Consider the following 19,874-nt stretch of genomic DNA (forward strand, 5'->3'; position numbering starts at 1 on the left):
ACCTCATATTAGGTGAGGGTTCATGCATGTTCACGGCTGGTCACCCATGGCTTAGCAAGCTCGCCCAACGCAGAAACCTAACACAGCCTTGCTCTTAACAAAATCGTTTAACTGTTTACTACATCACAACTCTACCGTATTCTCCAGCCCATCATTACCAAACAAATCCATTTCCGTTAACACTTTGCCCATCACGCCAATAGTAGTAGTTTGTGTAGTAAACTTGCGCAACACAAAACTACCATCAATATCACGGAATCTCCACACGTCACCATAAATTCCTTTGCTATTGAGGAAAACAAACCATTTTTAAGCACCAAGGGCGACCTTCGAAGAACCCAAATGTATTCGTGCGTGAAAAGTGTAACGTCATCTAGGTCGGCCTGCGTTTAGCGTGCAAGTAGGTAGGTTGAGCTTTACTTTCAAACGATAGATTATTACAGAGACATGATTCAACAGACTAAAGATGCAAACGAACAATGACCTTACGTGATTGGAAAAGAACATATTGTGACGTAATAATGCACTATTTAGCTAATACTTTGTTGTGCCCATCAAAACTATGGCATATTTCTGAACGAAAGTGAACGTTATTTTGAAATCCTAATGCAAAAAAAAACTATTCGTTTTCGTAGTAACGTAATTAAGTGTGTTGCTGGTACAGACAATGCGAAAACGCACAAAAACCTAGCCATATTACCACACAACCATTAATAAATATTCGCACACGAACCTTACCCAATATTAGGGTTCGTACGAATAGAAAAATTGTGCTGAAATGTTCAGGTTACATCGCAAGTCACCGCAATATGACGACAGTTGAAGCATCGGATTTCGCGAGTCTGGCCATATGTATACGCGTCACACAGTTTCGCCGATAAATGTTGGCATAAACCGAGTCGCAAGCTTTTCTTTTGCACAAACAATCTTATACCTTTTCTCTATCGAATGAAATCAAAGTTGAATCAATTCAGTCGGAACTGATATGCTAAATTCAACGATGACTTACTCCAACCCGACCGTCGTCCGCCGCTCTTTTAAGCCGTCAAGTCATATGCTTCCGCGGCACACCTTTGCAACAACTCAACTTTTGCAAAAAAGAATCGAAACTTTTCAAAAGTTTGTACCAAATTTTCTGGCAAATCGCTAAAAGAAATAATTTTACGATTCACCTTTGAACCTACTGGCCGACATAAATAAAGCATTCTTCAATACATCATTTAGACACAATGCAAGAGGAACCTTAATAATGACAAACTTGCGCCATACAAAACTACGAATCTCTATTGACAGGAAGCAAATCATTTTAAAACTCCAACAGTGATTTCTGGTCGCAACTTTTCGCGATGATCTGTTGAATTTGTTAATGGGTCGAACGATCGCCGTCATGTTTGGCATTTTCGTAATTTTTTATGGCTGTTTCTTCCCTCCAGATTGCCTAGTTAGCGAAAACCCCCAAAACATGGTGAAAAGTTTAATAATTCCCTGCACAAAACCCAGCCGCTAGACAGTGAACTCCAATGCAAGTTGTTCGCTATATGACAAATTAACGCCAGGCGTGCCTGCGTTCGTGGTTACGTTATATCAATCAAATCGCTGGCGTCAAACACCGAGTCAGCCTTTTCAACCGCTTTAAACTTAATCGTAATCTTCATTAACTGGGGAATTAAACCAGTAGCTCTTTGCGATATTTTGCAGCGCTCTAAAAAATATTAAATCAGGGGTTAAAATGCCCGTTTAATTATCACGTCGAAGGTGGCACCATTTTGTGCAGTGACGTTTAATAAAACACACAAAAAGAAACACTACCGTTTGACTGAATCCTGCTAAAAAAAGTCTACTACCAACCCAAGGTCAATCACTTAATTTAATTCAAGATTATCAAACGCTCAAGGACACTTTATAACCTCACAAAGTACATCCAGATTATATGACACCGTTTAAACAGTCGGTCGCACTCACAATATAATTCGTTGCTATAATGCTGTGAGGTTGTAGCTCAGCACTCGAAACCTGATACCGATGGTGTCAGGTTTATTGCCTAGCAGGTGCTGTACGGTGTCTACGGCTCGACTTGGGCCGAACTTACGAGAGGAGCAGGTCTAGGCGCAAGGAATATGATCCGCGCGTCTTCTTTGGGTTGCGTCGACGGATACTTAACAAAAGGTGTGGAGCACTGTTGTACTACGTTTTATGGTCATAAACAGCACGGTTTGAAACGAGAATATTATTTTATACAGTGATTATCTTCCTTATGGTTGTAACCACACGTTGAGTGCAGGTTCTATAACAGGCAATGTTAACTGGGTGATTGACCTAAGCCTCGGCATGATAAAAAACTTGATTATTCCAAACTCTACCCTATTATTAGGATGCACGCAGTTTATAATCGTTTTTTTTTAGTTTTGTAAATATTTGTCATTCTGTGTAAAATCCTAGACACCATAAAGTATAAAATAATTTCAAGGACTGTAAACAATATCACAACGCATCAAATCCCTGCATGAAACCCCAGCAGATGAACAACAACCTCGTATCAGGTGAGGGTTCATTTTCAAGGCGGCTGGTCACACATGGCACAGCAAGTTCGTCCAACGCAGAAACCTAACACAGCTTTGCTCTTAACAAAATCGTTTGTCTGTAACTGTTTACTGCATCACAACTCTACCGTATTCTCCAGCCCATCATCACCAAACAAACCCATTTCCGTAAACATTTTGCCCATCACTGCAATTGTAGTAGTTTGTGTAGTAAACTTGCGCCACACAAAACTACGTTCAATGTCACGGAATCTCTACACACGCCACCATAAATTCCTTTGCTATTGAGGAAAACAAACCATTTTCAAGCACCAAGGGCGACCTTCGAAGAACCCAAATGTATTCGTGCGTGAAAAGTGTAAAGTCATCTAGGTCGGCATGCGTTTAGCGTGCAAGTAGGTAGGTTGAGCTTTACTTTCAAACGATAGATTATTACAGACACATGATTTAACAAGACTAAAGATGCAAACCAACAATGACACTACGTGATTGGAAAAGAACATATTGTGACGTAATAATGCACTATTTAGCTAATACTTTGTTGTTCCTATTAAAACTATGGCATATTTCTGAACGAAAGTGAACGTTATTTTGAAATCCTAATGCAAAAAAAACTATTCGTTTTCGTAGTAACGTAATTAAGTGTGTTGCTGGTACAGACAATGCGAAAACGCACAAAAACTAAGCCATATTACCACACAACCATTAATAAATATTCGCACACGAACCTTACAAAATACTTGGGTTCGTACGAATAGAAAAATTGTGCTGAAATGTTCAGGTTACATCGCAAGTCACTGCAATATGACGACAGTTGTGCCATCGGATTTCGCGAGTCTGGCCATATGCATACGCGTCACACAGTTTCGCCGATAAATGTTGGCATAAACTGAGTCGCAAGCTTTTCTTTTGCACAAACAATCTTATACCTTTTCTCTATCGAATGAAATCCAATTTGAACCAATTCAGTCGGAACTGATATGCTAAGTTCAACGATGACTTACTCCAACTCGACCGTCGTCCGCCGCTCTTTTAAGCCGTCAAGCCATATGCATCCGCGGCACACCTTTGCAACAACTCAACTTTTGCAAAAAAGAATCGAAACTTTTCGAAAGTTTGTACCAAATTTTCTGGCAAATCGCTAAAAGAAATAATTTTACGATTCACCTTTGAACCTACTGGCCGACATAAATAAAGCATTCTCCAATACATCATTTAGACACAATGCAAGAGGAACCTTAATAATGACAAACTTGCGCCATACAAAACTACGAATCTCTATTGACAGGAAGCAAATCATTTTAAAACTCCAACAGTGATTTCTGGTCGCAACTTTTCGCGATGATCTGTTGAATTTGTTAATGGGTCGAACGATCGCCGTCATGTTTGGCATTTTCGTAATTTTTTATGGCTGTTTCTTCCCTCCAGATTGCCTCGTTAGCGAAAACCCCCAAAACATGGTGAAAAGTTTAATAATTCCCTGCACAAAACCCAGCCGCTAGACAGTGAACTCCAATGCAAGTTGTTCGCTATATGACAAATTAACGCCAGGCGTGCCTGCGTTCGTGGTTACGTTATATCAATCAAATCGCTGGCGTCAAACACCGAGTCAGCCTTTTCAACCGCTTTAAACTTAATCGTAATCTTCATTAACTGGGGAATTAAACCAGTAGCTCTTTGCGATATTTTGCAGCGCTCTAAAAAATATTAAATCAGGGGTTAAAATGCCCGTTTAATTATCACGTCGAAGGTGGCACCATTTTGTGCAGTGACGTTTAATAAAACACACAAAAAGAAACACTACCGTTTGACTGAATCCTGCTAAAAAAAGTCTACTACCAACCCAAGGTCAATCACTTAATTTAATTCAAGATTATCAAACGCTCAAGGACACTTTATAACCTCACAAAGTACATCCAGATTATATGACACCGTTTAAACAGTCGGTCGCACTCACAATATAATTCGTTGCTATAATGCTGTGAGGTTGTAGCTCAGCACTCGAAACCTGATACCGATGGTGTCAGGTTTATTGCCTAGCAGGTGCTGTACGGTGTCTACGGCTCGACTTGGGCCGAACTTACGAGAGGAGCAGGTCTAGGCGCAAGGAATATGATCCGCGCGTCTTCTTTGGGTTGCGTCGACGGATACTTAACAAAAGGTGTGGAGCACTGTTGTGCTACGTTTTATGGTCATAAACAGCACGGTTTGAAACGAGAATATTATTTTATACAGTGATTATCTTCCTTATGGTTGTAACCACACGTTGAGTGCAGGTTCTATAACAGGCAATGTTAACTGGGTGATTGACCTAAGCCTCGGCATGATAAAAAACTTGATTATTCCAAACTCTACCCTATTATTAGGATGCACGCAGTTTATAATCGTTTTTTTTAGTTTTGTAAATATTTGTCATTCTGTGTAAAATCCTAGACACCATAAAGTATAAAATAATTTCAAGGACTGTAAACAATATCACAACGCATTAAATCCCTGCATGAAACCCCAGCAGATGAACAACAACCTCGTATCAGGTGAGGGTTCATTTTCAAGGCGGCTGGTCACACATGGCACAGCAAGCTCGCCCAACGCAGAAACCTAACACAGCTTTGCTCTTAACAAAATCGTTTGTCTGTAACTGTTTACTACATCACAACTCTACCGTATTCTCCAGCCCATCATCACCAAACAAACCCATTTCCGTAAACATTTTGCCCATCACTGCAATTGTAGTAGTTTGTGTAGTAAACTTGCGCCACACAAAACTACGTTCAATGTCACGGAATCTCTACACACGCCACCATAAATTCCTTTGCTATTGAGGAAAACAAACCATTTTCAAGCACCAAGGGCGACCTTCGAAGAACCCAAATGTATTCGTGCGTGAAAAGTGTAAAGTCATCTAGGTCGGCATGCGTTCAGCGTGCAAGTAGGTAGATTGAGCTTTACTTTCAAACGATAGATTATTACAGACACATGATTTAACAAGACTAAAGATGCAAACCAACAATGACACTACGTGATTGGAAAAGAACATATTGTGACGTAATAATGCACTATTTAGCTAATACTTTGTTGTTCCTATTAAAACTATGGCATATTTCTGAACGAAAGTGAACGTTATTTTGAAATCCTAATGCAAAAAAAACTATTCGTTTTCGTAGTAACGTAATTAAGTGTGTTGCTGGTACAGACAATGCGAAAACGCACAAAAACTAAGCCATATTACCACACAACCATTAATAAATATTCGCACACGAACCTTACAAAATACTTGGGTTCGTACGAATAGAAAAATTGTGCTGAAATGTTCAGGTTACATCGCAAGTCACTGCAATATGACGACAGTTGTGCCATCGGATTTCGCGAGTCTGGCCATATGCATACGCGTCACACAGTTTCGCCGATAAATGTTGGCATAAACTGAGTCGCAAGCTTTTCTTTTGCACAAACAATCTTATACCTTTTCTCTATCGAATGAAATCCAATTTGAACCAATTCAGTCGGAACTGATATGCTAAGTTCAACGATGACTTACTCCAACTCGACCGTCGTCCGCCGCTCTTTTAAGCCGTCAAGCCATATGCATCCGCGGCACACCTTTGCAACAACTCAACTTTTGCAAAAAAGAATCGAAACTTTTCGAAAGTTTGTACCAAATTTTCTGGCAAATCGCTAAAAGAAATAATTTTACGATTCACCTTTGAACCTACTGGCCGACATAAATAAAGCATTCTCCAATACATCATTTAGACACAATGCAAGAGGAACCTTAATAATGACAAACTTGCGCCATACAAAACTACGAATCTCTATTGACAGGAAGCAAATCATTTTAAAACTCCAACAGTGATTTCTGGTCGCAACTTTTCGCGATGATCTGTTGAATTTGTTAATGGGTCGAACGATCGCCGTCATGTTTGGCATTTTCTATGCACGTGACCTCCGTATCCCAATCGTAATTTTTTATGGCTGTTTCTTCCCTCCAGATTGCCTCGTTAGCGAAAACCCCCAAAACATGGTGAAAAGTTTAATAATTCCCTGCACAAAACCCAGCCGCTAGACAGTGAACTCCAATGCAAGTTGTTCGCTATATGACAAATTAACGCCAGGCGTGCCTGCGTTCGTGGTTACGTTATATCAATCAAATCGCTGGCGTCAAACACCGAGTCAGCCTTTTCAACCGCTTTAAACTTAATCGTAATCTTCATTAACTGGGGAATTAAACCAGTAGCTCTTTGCGATATTTTGCAGCGCTCTAAAAAATATTAAATCAGGGGTTAAAATGCCCGTTTAATTATCACGTCGAAGGTGGCACCATTTTGTGCAGTGACGTTTAATAAAACACACAAAAAGAAACACTACCGTTTGACTGAATCCTGCTAAAAAAAGTCTACTACCAACCCAAGGTCAATCACTTAATTTAATTCAAGATTATCAAACGCTCAAGGACACTTTATAACCTCACAAAGTACATCCAGATTATATGACACCGTTTAAACAGTCGGTCGCACTCACAATATAATTCGTTGCTATAATGCTGTGAGGTTGTAGCTCAGCACTCGAAACCTGATACCGATGGTGTCAGGTTTATTGCCTAGCAGGTGCTGTACGGTGTCTACGGCTCGACTTGGGCCGAACTTACGAGAGGAGCAGGTCTAGGCGCAAGGAATATGATCCGCGCGTCTTCTTTGGGTTGCGTCGACGGATACTTAACAAAAGGTGTGGAGCACTGTTGTACTACGTTTTATGGTCATAAACAGCACGGTTTGAAACGAGAATATTATTTTATACAGTGATTATCTTCCTTATGGTTGTAACCACACGTTGAGTGCAGGTTCTATAACAGGCAATGTTAACTGGGTGATTGACCTAAGCCTCGGCATGATAAAAAACTTGATTATTCCAAACTCTACCCTATTATTAGGATGCACGCAGTTTATAATCGTTTTTTTTAGTTTTGTAAATATTTTTCATTCTGTGTAAAATCCTAGACACCATAAAGTATAAAATAATTTCAAGGACTGTAAACAATATCACAACGCATCAAATCCCTGCATGAAACCCCAGCAGATGAACAACAACCTCGTATCAGGTGAGGGTTCATTTTCAAGGCGGCTGGTCACACATGGCACAGCAAGCTCGCCCAACGCAGAAACCTAACACAGCTTTGCTCTTAACAAAATCGTTTGTCTGTAACTGTTTACTACATCACAACTCTACCGTATTCTCCAGCCCATCATCACCAAACAAACCCATTTCCGTAAACATTTTGCCCATCACTGCAATTGTAGTAGTTTGTGTAGTAAACTTGCGCCACACAAAACTACGTTCAATGTCACGGAATCTCTACACACGCCACCATAAATTCCTTTGCTATTTAGGAAAACAAACCATTTTCAAGCACCAAGGGCGACCTTCGAAGAACCCAAATGTATTCGTGCGTGAAAAGTGTAAAGTCATCTAGGTCGGCATGCGTTCAGTTTGCAAGTAGGTAGATTGAGCTTTACTTTCAAACGATAGATTATTACAGACACATGATTTAACAAGACTAAAGATGCAAACCAACAATGACACTACCTGATTGGAAAAGAACATATTGTGACGTAATAATGCACTATTTAGCTAATACTTTGTTGTTCCTATTAAAACTATGGCATATTTCTGAACGAAAGTGAACGTTATTTTGAAATCCTAATGCAAAAAAAACTATTCGTTTTCGTAGTAACGTAATTAAGTGTGTTGCTGGTACAGACAATGCGAAAACGCACAAAAACTAAGCCATATTACCACACAACCATTAATAAATATTCGCACACGAACCTTACAAAATACTTGGGTTCGTACGAATAGAAAAATTGTGCTGAAATGTTCAGGTTACATCGCAAGTCACTGCAATATGACGACAGTTGTGCCATCGGATTTCGCGAGTCTGGCCATATGCATACGCGTCACACAGTTTCGCCGATAAATGTTGGCATAAACTGAGTCGCAAGCTTTTCTTTTGCACAAACAATCTTATACCTTTTCTCTATCGAATGAAATCCAATTTGAACCAATTCAGTCGGAACTGATATGCTAAGTTCAACGATGACTTACTCCAACTCGACCGTCGTCCGCCGCTCTTTTAAGCCGTCAAGCCATATACATCCGCGGCACACCTTTGCAACAACTCAACTTTTGCAAAAAAGAATCGAAACTTTTCGAAAGTTTGTACCAAATTTTCTGGCAAATCGCTAAAAGAAATAATTTTACGATTCACCTTTGAACCTACTGGCCGACATAAATAAAGCATTCTCCAATACATCATTTAGACACAATGCAAGAGGAACCTTAATAATGACAAACTTGCGCCATACAAAACTACGAATCTCTATTGACAGGAAGCAAATCATTTTAAAACTCCAACAGTGATTTCTGGTCGCAACTTTTCGCGATGATCTGTTGAATTTGTTAATGGGTCGAACGATCGCCGTCATGTTTGGCATTTTCTATGCACGTGACCTCCGTATCCCAATCGTAATTTTTTATGGCTGTTTCTTCCCTCCAGATTGCCTCGTTAGCGAAAACCCCCAAAACATGGTGAAAAGTTTAATAATTCCCTGCACAAAACCCAGCCGCTAGACAGTGAACTCCAATGCAAGTTGTTCGCTATATGACAAATTAACGCCAGGCGTGCCTGCGTTCGTGGTTACGTTATATCAATCAAATCGCTGGCGTCAAACACCGAGTCAGCCTTTTCAACCGCTTTAAACTTAATCGTAATCTTCATTAACTGGGGAATTAAACCAGTAGCTCTTTGCGATATTTTGCAGCGCTCTAAAAAATATTAAATCAGGGGTTAAAATGCCCGTTTAATTATCACGTCGAAGGTGGCACCATTTTGTGCAGTGACGTTTAATAAAACACACAAAAAGAAACACTACCGTTTGACTGAATCCTGCTAAAAAAAGTCTACTACCAACCCAAGGTCAATCACTTAATTTAATTCAAGATTATCAAACGCTCAAGGACACTTTATAACCTCACAAAGTACATCCAGATTATATGACACCGTTTAAACAGTCGGTCGCACTCACAATATAATTCGTTGCTATAATGCTGTGAGGTTGTAGCTCAGCACTCGAAACCTGATACCGATGGTGTCAGGTTTATTGCCTAGCAGGTGCTGTACGGTGTCTACGGCTCGACTTGGGCCGAACTTACGAGAGGAGCAGGTCTAGGCGCAAGGAATATGATCCGCGCGTCTTCTTTGGGTTGCGTCGACGGATACTTAACAAAAGGTGTGGAGCACTGTTGTACTACGTTTTATGGTCATAAACAGCACGGTTTGAAACGAGAATATTATTTTATACAGTGATTATCTTCCTTATGGTTGTAACCACACGTTGAGTGCAGGTTCTATAACAGGCAATGTTAACTGGGTGATTGACCTAAGCCTCGGCATGATAAAAAACTTGATTATTCCAAACTCTACCCTATTATTAGGATGCACGCAGTTTATAATCGTTTTTTTTAGTTTTGTAAATATTTTTCATTCTGTGTAAAATCCTAGACACCATAAAGTATAAAATAATTTCAAGGACTGTAAACAATATCACAACGCATCAAATCCCTGCATGAAACCCCAGCAGATGAACAACAACCTCGTATCAGGTGAGGGTTCATTTTCAAGGCGGCTGGTCACACATGGCACAGCAAGCTCGCCCAACGCAGAAACCTAACACAGCTTTGCTCTTAACAAAATCGTTTGTCTGTAACTGTTTACTACATCACAACTCTACCGTATTCTCCAGCCCATCATCACCAAACAAACCCATTTCCGTAAACATTTTGCCCATCACTGCAATTGTAGTAGTTTGTGTAGTAAACTTGCGCCACACAAAACTACGTTCAATGTCACGGAATCTCTACACACGCCACCATAAATTCCTTTGCTATTGAGGAAAACAAACCATTTTCAAGCACCAAGGGCGACCTTCGAAGAACCCAAATGTATTCGTGCGTGAAAAGTGTAAAGTCATCTAGGTCGGCATGCGTTCAGCGTGCAAGTAGGTAGATTGAGCTTTACTTTCAAACGATAGATTATTACAGACACATGATTTAACAAGACTAAAGATGCAAACCAACAATGACACTACGTGATTGGAAAAGAACATATTGTGACGTAATAATGCACTATTTAGCTAATACTTTGTTGTTCCTATTAAAACTATGGCATATTTCTGAACGAAAGTGAACGTTATTTTGAAATCCTAATGCAAAAAAAACTATTCGTTTTCGTAGTAACGTAATTAAGTGTGTTGCTGGTACAGACAATGCGAAAACGCACAAAAACTAAGCCATATTACCACACAACCATTAATAAATATTCGCACACGAACCTTACAAAATACTTGGGTTCGTACGAATAGAAAAATTGTGCTGAAATGTTCAGGTTACATCGCAAGTCACTGCAATATGACGACAGTTGTGCCATCGGATTTCGCGAGTCTGGCCATATGCATACGCGTCACACAGTTTCGCCGATAAATGTTGGCATAAACTGAGTCGCAAGCTTTTCTTTTGCACAAACAATCTTATACCTTTTCTCTATCGAATGAAATCCAATTTGAACCAATTCAGTCGGAACTGATATGCTAAGTTCAACGATGACTTACTCCAACTCGACCGTCGTCCGCCGCTCTTTTAAGCCGTCAAGCCATATGCATCCGCGGCACACCTTTGCAACAACTCAACTTTTGCAAAAAAGAATCGAAACTTTTCGAAAGTTTGTACCAAATTTTCTGGCAAATCGCTAAAAGAAATAATTTTACGATTCACCTTTGAACCTACTGGCCGACATAAATAAAGCATTCTCCAATACATCATTTAGACACAATGCAAGAGGAACCTTAATAATGACAAACTTGCGCCATACAAAACTACGAATCTCTATTGACAGGAAGCAAATCATTTTAAAACTCCAACAGTGATTTCTGGTCGCAACTTTTCGCGATGATCTGTTGAATTTGTTAATGGGTCGAACGATCGCCGTCATGTTTGGCATTTTCTATGCACGTGACCTCCGTATCCCAATCGTAATTTTTTATGGCTGTTTCTTCCCTCCAGATTGCCTCGTTAGCGAAAACCCCCAAAACATGGTGAAAAGTTTAATAATTCCCTGCACAAAACCCAGCCGCTAGACAGTGAACTCCAATGCAAGTTGTTCGCTATATGACAAATTAACGCCAGGCGTGCCTGCGTTCGTGGTTACGTTATATCAATCAAATCGCTGGCGTCAAACACCGAGTCAGCCTTTTCAACCGCTTTAAACTTAATCGTAATCTTCATTAACTGGGGAATTAAACCAGTAGCTCTTTGCGATATTTTGCAGCGCTCTAAAAAATATTAAATCAGGGGTTAAAATGCCCGTTTAATTATCACGTCGAAGGTGGCACCATTTTGTGCAGTGACGTTTAATAAAACACACAAAAAGAAACACTACCGTTTGACTGAATCCTGCTAAAAAAAGTCTACTACCAACCCAAGGTCAATCACTTAATTTAATTCAAGATTATCAAACGCTCAAGGACACTTTATAACCTCACAAAGTACATCCAGATTATATGACACCGTTTAAACAGTCGGTCGCACTCACAATATAATTCGTTGCTATAATGCTGTGAGGTTGTAGCTCAGCACTCGAAACCTGATACCGATGGTGTCAGGTTTATTGCCTAGCAGGTGCTGTACGGTGTCTACGGCTCGACTTGGGCCGAACTTACGAGAGGAGCAGGTCTAGGCGCAAGGAATATGATCCGCGCGTCTTCTTTGGGTTGCGTCGACGGATACTTAACAAAAGGTGTGGAGCACTGTTGTACTACGTTTTATGGTCATAAACAGCACGGTTTGAAACGAGAATATTATTTTATACAGTGATTATCTTCCTTATGGTTGTAACCACACGTTGAGTGCAGGTTCTATAACAGGCAATGTTAACTGGGTGATTGACCTAAGCCTCGGCATGATAAAAAACTTGATTATTCCAAACTCTACCCTATTATTAGGATGCACGCAGTTTATAATCGTTTTTTTTAGTTTTGTAAATATTTTTCATTCTGTGTAAAATCCTAGACACCATAAAGTATAAAATAATTTCAAGGACTGTAAACAATATCACAACGCATCAAATCCCTGCATGAAACCCCAGCAGATGAACAACAACCTCGTATCAGGTGAGGGTTCATTTTCAAGGCGGCTGGTCACACATGGCACAGCAAGCTCGCCCAACGCAGAAACCTAACACAGCTTTGCTCTTAACAAAATCGTTTGTCTGTAACTGTTTACTACATCACAACTCTACCGTATTCTCCAGCCCATCATCACCAAACAAACCCATTTCCGTAAACATTTTGCCCATCACTGCAATTGTAGTAGTTTGTGTAGTAAACTTGCGCCACACAAAACTACGTTCAATGTCACGGAATCTCTACACACGCCACCATAAATTCCTTTGCTATTTAGGAAAACAAACCATTTTCAAGCACCAAGGGCGACCTTCGAAGAACCCAAATGTATTCGTGCGTGAAAAGTGTAAAGTCATCTAGGTCGGCATGCGTTCAGTTTGCAAGTAGGTAGATTGAGCTTTACTTTCAAACGATAGATTATTACAGACACATGATTTAACAAGACTAAAGATGCAAACCAACAATGACACTACCTGATTGGAAAAGAACATATTGTGACGTAATAATGCACTATTTAGCTAATACTTTGTTGTTCCTATTAAAACTATGGCATATTTCTGAACGAAAGTGAACGTTATTTTGAAATCCTAATGCAAAAAAAACTATTCGTTTTCGTAGTAACGTAATTAAGTGTGTTGCTGGTACAGACAATGCGAAAACGCACAAAAACTAAGCCATATTACCACACAACCATTAATAAATATTCGCACACGAACCTTACAAAATACTTGGGTTCGTACGAATAGAAAAATTGTGCTGAAATGTTCAGGTTACATCGCAAGTCACTGCAATATGACGACAGTTGTGCCATCGGATTTCGCGAGTCTGGCCATATGCATACGCGTCACACAGTTTCGCCGATAAATGTTGGCATAAACTGAGTCGCAAGCTTTTCTTTTGCACAAACAATCTTATACCTTTTCTCTATCGAATGAAATCCAATTTGAACCAATTCAGTCGGAACTGATATGCTAAGTTCAACGATGACTTACTCCAACTCGACCGTCGTCCGCCGCTCTTTTAAGCCGTCAAGCCATATGCATCCGCGGCACACCTTTGCAACAACTCAACTTTTGCAAAAAAGAATCGAAACTTTTCGAAAGTTTGTACCAAATTTTCTGGCAAATCGCTAAAAGAAATAATTTTACGATTCACCTTTGAACCTACTGGCCGACATAAATAAAGCATTCTCCAATACATCATTTAGACACAATGCAAGAGGAACCTTAATAATGACAAACTTGCGCCATACAAAACTACGAATCTCTATTGACAGGAAGCAAATCATTTTAAAACTCCAACAGTGATTTCTGGTCGCAACTTTTCGCGATGATCTGTTGAATTTGTTAATGGGTCGAACGATCGCCGTCATGTTTGGCATTTTCTATGCACGTGACCTCCGTATCCCAATCGTAATTTTTTATGGCTGTTTCTTCCCTCCAGATTGCCTCGTTAGCGAAAACCCCCAAAACATGGTGAAAAGTTTAATAATTCCCTGCACAAAACCCAGCCGCTAGACAGTGAACTCCAATGCAAGTTGTTCGCTATATGACAAATTAACGCCAGGCGTGCCTGCGTTCGTGGTTACGTTATATCAATCAAATCGCTGGCGTCAAACACCGAGTCAGCCTTTTCAACCGCTTTAAACTTAATCGTAATCTTCATTAACTGGGGAATTAAACCAGTAGCTCTTTGCGATATTTTGCAGCGCTCTAAAAAATATTAAATCAGGGGTTAAAATGCCCGTTTAATTATCACGTCGAAGGTGGCACCATTTTGTGCAGTGACGTTTAATAAAACACACAAAAAGAAACACTACCGTTTGACTGAATCCTGCTAAAAAAAGTCTACTACCAACCCAAGGTCAATCACTTAATTTAATTCAAGATTATCAAACGCTCAAGGACACTTTATAACCTCACAAAGTACATCCAGATTATATGACACCGTTTAAACAGTCGGTCGCACTCACAATATAATTCGTTGCTATAATGCTGTGAGGTTGTAGCTCAGCACTCGAAACCTGATACCGATGGTGTCAGGTTTATTGCCTAGCAGGTGCTGTACGGTGTCTACGGCTCGACTTGGGCCGAACTTACGAGAGGAGCAGGTCTAGGCGCAAGGAATATGATCCGCGCGTCTTCTTTGGGTTGCGTCGACGGATACTTAACAAAAGGTGTGGAGCACTGTTGTACTACGTTTTATGGTCATAAACAGCACGGTTTGAAACGAGAATATTATTTTATACAGTGATTATCTTCCTTATGGTTGTAACCACACGTTGAGTGCAGGTTCTATAACAGGCAATGTTAACTGGGTGATTGACCTAAGCCTCGGCATGATAAAAAACTTGATTATTCCAAACTCTACCCTATTATTAGGATGCACGCAGTTTATAATCGTTTTTTTTAGTTTTGTAAATATTTTTCATTCTGTGTAAAATCCTAGACACCATAAAGTATAAAATAATTTCAAGGACTGTAAACAATATCACAACGCATCAAATCCCTGCATGAAACCCCAGCAGATGAACAACAACCTCGTATCAGGTGAGGGTTCATTTTCAAGGCGGCTGGTCACACATGGCACAGCAAGCTCGCCCAACGCAGAAACCTAACACAGCTTTGCTCTTAACAAAATCGTTTGTCTGTAACTGTTTACTACATCACAACTCTACCGTATTCTCCAGCCCATCATCACCAAACAAACCCATTTCCGTAAACATTTTGCCCATCACTGCAATTGTAGTAGTTTGTGTAGTAAACTTGCGCCACACAAAACTACGTTCAATGTCACGGAATCTCTACACACGCCACCATAAATTCCTTTGCTATTGAGGAAAACAAACCATTTTCAAGCACCAAGGGCGACCTTCGAAGAACCCAAATGTATTCGTGCGTGAAAAGTGTAAAGTCATCTAGGTCGGCATGCGTTCAGTTTGCAAGTAGGTAGATTGAGCTTTACTTTCAAACGATAGATTATTACAGACACATGATTTAACAAGACTAAAGATGCAAACCAACAATGACACTACCTGATTGGAAAAGAACATATTGTGACGTAATAATGCACTATTTAGCTAATACTTTGTTGTTCCTATTAAAACTATGGCATATTTCTGAACGAAAGTGAACGTTATTTTGAAATCCTAATGCAAAAAAAACTATTCGTTTTCGTAGTAACGTAATTAAGTGTGTTGCTGGTACAGACAATGCGAAAACGCACAAAAACTAAGCCATATTACCACACAACCATTAATAAATATTCGCACACGAACCTTACAAAATACTTGGGTTCGTACGAATAGAAAAATTGTGCTGAAATGTTCAGGTTACATCGCAAGTCACTGCAATATGACGACAGTTGTGCCATCGGATTTCGCGAGTCTGGCCATATGCATACGCGTCACACAGTTTCGCCGATAAATGTTGGCATAAACTGAGTCGCAAGCTTTTCTTTTGCACAAACAATCTTATACCTTTTCTCTATCGAATGAAATCCAATTTGAACCAATTCAGTCGGAACTGATATGCTAAGTTCAACGATGACTTACTCCAACTCGACCGTCGTCCGCCGCTCTTTTAAGCCGTCAAGCCATATGCATCCGCGGCACACCTTTGCAACAACTCAACTTTTGCAAAAAAGAATCGAAACTTTTCAAAAGTTTGTACCAAATTTTCTGGCAAATCGCTAAAAGAAATAATTTTACGATTCACCTTTGAACCTACTGGCCGACATAAATAAAGCATTCTCCAATACATCATTTAGACACAATGCAAGAGGAACCTTAATAATGACAAACTTGCGCCATACAAAACTACGAATCTCTATTGACAGGAAGCAAATCATTTTAAAACTCCAACAGTGATTTCTGGTCGCAACTTTTCGCGATGATCTGTTGAATTTGTTAATGGGTCGAACGATCGCCGTCATGTTTGGCATTTTCTATGCACGTGACCTCCGTATCCCAATCGTAATTTTTTATGGCTGTTTCTTCCCTCCAGATTGCCTCGTTAGCGAAAACCCCCAAAACATGTTGAAAAGTTTAATGATTCCCTGCACAAAACCCAGCAGCTCGACAATGAACTCCAATGCAAATTGTTCGTTAATGGACAAATTAACGCCAGGCGTGCCTGCGTTCGTGGTTGCGTCATGTCAGTCAAAATCCCTCGCGTCAAACACCGAGTAAGCCTTTTCAACCGCTTTAAACTTAATCGTAATCTTCATTAACTGGGGAATTAAACCAGTAGCTCTTTGAGATATTTTGCAGCGCTCTAAAAAATATTAAATCAGGGGTTAAAATGCCCGTTCAATTATCACGTCGAAGGTGGCACCATTTTGTGCAGTGACGTTTAATAATACACACAAAAAGAAACACTACCGTTTAACTGAATCCTGCCAAAATAAGTCTTAATCCCAAGGTCAATCACTTAATTTAATTCAAGATTATCAAACGCTCAACGACACTTTATAACCTCACAAAGTACATCCAGATTATAAGACATCGTTTACTGTCGGTCGCACTCACAATATAATTCGTTGCTATAATGCTGTGAGGTAGGTAAGTGTAACTCCCCACTCGAAACCTGCTGTGCTGTCAGGATTATTGCCAGGAGGTGCTGTACGGTATCTAAGCCCAATGCACACATCCTTCCTAGCATGTGCTGTACGGTATCTAAGGCTCGACTTGCGGCCGAACTTACGAGAGGAGCAGGTCTTGGCGCAAGGAGTGTGTTCCGCGCGTCTTTTGTGGGTTGCGTCAACGGATACTTAACAAAAGGTGTAGAGCACTGTTGTGCTACGTTTTATGATCATAGAGAGCACGGTTAAAATGAGAATATTATTTTATACAGTGATTATCTTCCTTATGGTTGTAATCACACGTTGAGTGCAGGTTGGTTAACAGGCAATGTTAACTGGGTGATTGACCTAAGCCTCGGCATGATAAAAAACTTGATTATTCCAAACTCTACCCTATTATTAGGATGCACGCAGTTCATAATCGTTTTTTTTTAGTTTTGTAAATATTTGTCTCTGTGTAAACCCCTGGACACCATAAAGTATAAAATAATTTCAAGGACTGTAAACAATATCACAACGCATTAAATCCCTGCATAAAACCCCAGCAGATGAACAACAATCTCGTATCAGGTGAGGGTTCATTTTCAAGGCGGCTGGTCACACATGGCACAGCAAGCTCGCCCAACGCAGAAACCTAGCACAGCTTTGCTCTCAACAAAATCGTTTATCTGTTTACTACATCACAACTCTACCGTATTCTCCATCCCATCATCACCAAACAAACCCATTTCCGTAAACACTTTGCCCATCACTGCAATTGTAGTAGTTTGTGTAGTAAACTTCACACAAAACTACGTTTAATGTCACGGAATCTCTGCACGCCACCACAAATTCCTTTGCTATTGAGGAAAACAAACCATTTTTAACCACCAAGGGCGACCTTCGAAGAACCCAAATGTATTCGTGCGTGAAAAGTGTAACGTCATCTAGGTCGGCCTGCGTTTAGAGTGCAAGTAGGTACGTTGAGCTACGATAGATTATTACAGACACATGATTCAACAGACTAAAGATACAAACGAACAATGACTTTACGTGATTGGAAAAGAACATATTGTGACGTAATAATGCACTATTTAGCTAATACTTTGTTGTGCCCATTAAAACTATGGCATATTTCTGAACGAAAGTGAACGTTATTTTGAAATCCTAATGCAAAAAAAACTATTCGTTTTCGTAGCGTAATTAAGTGTGTTGCTGGTACAGACAATGCGAAAACGCACAAAAACCTAGCCATATTACCACACAACCATTAATAAATATTCGCACACGAACCTTACCCAATATTACGGTTCGTACGAATAGAAAATTTGTGCTGAAATGTTCAGGTTACATCGCAAGTCACCGCAATTTGACGACAGTTGAGGCATCGGATTTCGCGAGTCTGGCCATATGCATACGCGTCACACAGTTTCGCCGATAAATGTTGGCATAAACCGAGTCGCAAGCTTTTCTTTTGCACAAACAATCTTATACCTTTTCTCTATCGAATGAAATCCAATTTGAACCAATTCAGTCGGAACTGATATGCTAAATTCAACGATGACTTACTCCAACCCGACCGTCGCCCGCCGCTCTTTTAAGCCGTCAAGCCATATGCATCCGCGGCACACCTTTGCAACATCTCGACTTTTGCAATAAAGAATCAAAAATTTCATAAGTTTGTAGCAATTTTCTGGCAAATCGCTGAAAGAAATAATTTTACGATTTGCCTGCGGACCTACTGGCCAACATAAATAAAGCATTCTTCAATACATCATTTAGACACAATGCAAGAGGAACCTTAATAATGACAAACTTGCGGCATACAAAACTACGAATCTCTATTGACAGGAAGCAAACCATTTCAAAACTCCAACAGCGATTTCTAGTGGCAACTTTTCGCGATGATCTGTTGAATTTGTTAATGGGTCGAACGATCGCCGTCATGTTAGGCATTTTCTTTGCACGTGACCTCCGTATCCCAATCGTAATTTTTTTATGGCTGTTTCTTCCCTCCAGATTGCCTCGATAGCGAAAACCCACAAAACATGTTGAAAAGTTTAATGATTCCCTGCACAAAACCCAGCCGCTAGACAATGAACTCCAATGCAAGTTGTTCGCTATTGGACAAATTAAGGCGAGGCGTGCCTGCGTTCGTGGTTACGTTATATCAATCAAAATCGCTGGCGTCAAACAACGAGTCAGCCTTTTCAACCGCTTTAAACTTAATCGTAATCTTCATTAACTGGGGAATTAAACCAGCAGCTCTTTGCGATATTTTGCAGCGCTCTAAAAAATATTAAATCAGGGGTTTAAATGCCCGTTCAATTATCACGTCGAAGGTGGCACCATTTTGTGCAGTGACGTTTAGTAATACACACAAAAAGAAACACTACCGTTTAACTGAATACTGCAAAAATAAGTCTACTACCAACCCAAGGTCAATCACTTAATTTAATTCAAGATTATCAAACGCTCAAGGACACTTTATAACCTCACAAAGTACATCCAGATTATGAGACATCGTTTAAACTGTCGGTGGCGC

This window comes from Ascidia mentula, chromosome 3, assembly GCF_947561715.1.
Source record: "Ascidia mentula chromosome 3, kaAscMent1.1, whole genome shotgun sequence".
In the NCBI taxonomy this organism is placed as follows: Eukaryota; Metazoa; Chordata; class Ascidiacea; order Phlebobranchia; family Ascidiidae; genus Ascidia; species Ascidia mentula.